This window comes from Corvus brachyrhynchos, unplaced genomic scaffold (genome assembly GCF_000691975.1).
Source record: "Corvus brachyrhynchos isolate BGI_N302 unplaced genomic scaffold, ASM69197v1 scaffold183, whole genome shotgun sequence".
NCBI classification, from domain to species: Eukaryota; Metazoa; Chordata; class Aves; order Passeriformes; family Corvidae; genus Corvus; species Corvus brachyrhynchos.
Window position 1 is genome coordinate 171,948 of NW_008236926.1, and position 3,273 is coordinate 175,220.

The 3,273-nt window shown below is 57.4% G+C and overlaps 1 protein-coding gene across 1 annotated transcript in view; it reads left to right on the forward strand.

Moving 5' to 3' along the window:
• LOC108444597 (zinc finger protein 629-like) overlaps positions 1-3,273 on the forward strand; it is a 28,497-nt gene that overhangs the window by 1,508 nt on the left and 23,716 nt on the right. The window lies entirely within an intron of this gene.

A 3,273-nucleotide genomic window follows, 5' to 3' on the forward strand; every position in this document is an offset into this window, starting at 1 on the left:
TGCCGGCTGCGAGCGGAACTGAACCTGAGGGGAAAGGGCCTGACAGCCGAGAAGGCTGGGACTGGGTTTGTGATTGCTGTTACTGCCATAGTTGTTGTTGTTTTGTTTGACTGGTTATACACATATAGATATATAATAGTAAAGAACTGTTATTCCTGTTTTCCACATCTTTGCCTAAAAGCCCCTTGATTTCAAAATTATAATAACTCAGAGGGAAAGGGGGTCACATTTGCCATTCCACGGGAGGCTCCTGCCTTCCTTAGCGGACACCTGTCTTTCAAACCAAGACAGATCCATACTGGAGAGAGGCCCTATGTGTGTGGGGAATGTGGGAAGCGCTTCAGAAACAGCTCTGGCCTGGCCACCCACCAGAGGATCCACACTGGGGAATGGCCCTGTGAGTGTCCCAAATGTGGGCAGAGCTTCAGACAGAGCTCCAACCTGACCTCCCACCAGAAGATCCACACTGGGGAGAGGCCCTACGAGTGTCCCAAATATGGGAAGAGGTTTCAGAGCAGGTCCCATCTCCTCCTGCGCCAGTGGATGCACATGGAGGAGAGGCCCCTTGGCTGCCCTGACTGTGGGAAGGGCTTCAAGCACAACTCCCACCTCATCAGGCACCAGCACATCCACACCGGGGAGAGGCCAATGAGTGTCCCAAGTGTGGGAAGAGCTTCTCAGGCAGGTCTAAGGTGACCAAGCACCAACGGAGGCACTGGTACAGGAAGCCCTGCGAGTGCCCCGAGCGCAGGAAGAACTTAGTCCTCTGCTCCAGCTTCATCCCCCAGCAGAAGATCCACGCTGGGAAGAGCCCTGGTGACCCACATTCCCTGTGATCCACATTGGGAAGACTCCTGGCTGGTGCACTCCACGTCCTCCTGGGTCCCTGTATGTACCTGGGTGAACGCAGGGGCAGGAGCATCCATCGGGACTCAGATTGACATTGGAAATTCATTGGGAAGGTTATTTTTGTTGACTTTACAGGCCAAAAAATCTCACCTGCTCTGTCCAATTGTTTCTTCTGGTGATATCAAGCAACGCTGAATGACCCTGGAGGTCTTTTCCAACTTAAATTATTTCCTTCTTCATCCTGTCAAAATACCTAAAATTAGGGTAAAACATGAATTTTAACAAAGAGATCTAAAGATGCACCATTTTACTGGGATTTGGAGGTGAATTTGGGGTTGGTTCACAGGATTTTTGGGGAAGATTTGGTGTTGTGGTGCCACCCAACCAGACAGATGGAACCATGATCTCCTAATGGTTCTGGCAGAATGTTTCCGCCTGAGCCCGTCTGTTCTCAAGGAATTCCAGTTGTCTGTCCCAGTCCCTGCCCTGGGTCTGCCCATCCAGGGTGTCCCCCACAAAGTGCCCAAATCGCTGCTGAAGTGCCCAAGCTGCTCCCGGCTGGGGATGTTCCTGTCCACCAACCTGTCCTGGTCGGTGCCATGGGGGCTGGGAGGGGTTTTAGTGGCTCCTGGGAGGGGCTTTTGTGGCTCTTGGGGGCATTTGTGGTGCTGGGAAGGGGTTTGGGGGGCTTTTTGGGGAGTCTGTGGTGGAGTTTTGGGATGCTGGCTGGGCTGTGTGGCTTAGAGAGAATTTAGAGCGGGTCTTGGGGGAGATGGGAAGGGGTTTCGGTGGCTCTTGGGGCCATTTATATTGCCGGGAGTGGTTGGGGAGATCCTGGCCAGGAGCTGTGGGGTGGTCTGAGGTGTCCAGGAATGGCTGTGGGGCTGGGAGGGGCTTCCAGGGCAGCTGTGACCTCCCCCCAGACCCTCAAAGCTGCCACCAGACCCCACCCCCCAAGATGCTGCCGGGAGTTGGGGGCTCCATGCTGGGGTTCATCCTCCTGGCACTGAGGGAGAAGGTGAGGGGGGTCTCCAGGGGCCGTGTGTGTCCCCCCAGAGCGTGTGTGCCCCCCCCATCCCGTTTGTGGGTGGTCTCCAGGGGCCGTGTGTGTCCCCCCAGAGCGTGTGTGCCCCCCCCATCCCGTTGTCACCCCTTTTTCCCTGCCCACAGGGCTCCTGAGCCAAACCCTGCTGCCCCAGGAGGGAATTTGGGGAGGGGGCAGAGGGGGTGCACAGCCCCTGCTGGGGGATGACCCCGGCCCAGCGCCCTTCGTTCAGCACCGAGCTGGGCTTGGGGCCGCAGGAGGAAGAGGCCGATGGGAAGCAGATCCTGCAGGGGGGACAGGGCTTGGGCTCAGGGCAAGGTCCTGCCCTGCACACCTGGCTCAGGTGTGAGCCTGCCCCGGGAAGGGAGCAGGACCTTCCCATCCCCACGGATCAGGGCTGGGAGCAGCGCTGGGAGCACGGACATGGAAATACTGGGAGCTACTGGGACTGCACTGAGGGCTACTGGGAGCTACTGGGAGCAACTGGGAATGACGGGTGCGTGCTGGAGGCAACTGGGATATACTGGGAATGAACGAGATCATCCTGGGGATGTCTGGAACCATGCTGGGGCAATGGGGGTGACTGGAAGTGAGCATGCTGGGAGCAACTGGAATATACTGGGAGTGTCTGTAACAATATTGGAGGGGACAACACTGGGAACAACTGGGACTATGTTGAGGGCAACTGGGAGCAACTGGGAGTGACTGTGTCTCCACTGAAGGTAACTGAGATCATACTGGTAGTAACTCGGACTATACAAGGTGCAACTGGGATCACATTGGGACAAACTGGGAGCAACTTGAACCTTGCTGGAGGCAACTGGGACCACACTGAGGTGGACTGGGATCATATTGGGAGTGACTAGGAGCATGCTGAGGACAATTTGAACCATGTTGGGGGCAACTGGAAGGTAGTGGGAGCAACGGCAACTGCACTGAGGGTGACTTGGAGTGGCTGTGGGCAACTGGAATCATGCTGGAAGCAACTGGGAGGAAGTGGGAGTGACTGGCAGCATGCTGGGGGCAACTGGGATATACTGAGAGAGACTGGGAGTCATTGGGATCATGCTGGGAGTGACTGGAAGCGTGGCAATGGGCTGGCTGAAGTGGGGCCTCAGGGTGCGCAGGGAGCACTGTGACACTGCGAGGCCCCATGGAAGCAAGGGGACATTGTGATCCTCTGGGCCCCGCCCTGCCCGTGGGGTGTTTCAGGAGCCCCGGGGTGCCTGGGGCAGCAGAGCAGAGCCCCTGGCTCAGGAGGCAGCAGCTCCCCGGGACACTCTGGGCGGCAGCACTGGGCCAAGGCAGCGCCTCCATCCCACACCGCCTCCTCTTCCTCCTCCTCCTCTTCCTCCTGGTCCTGCCACAGCTGCAGCAGC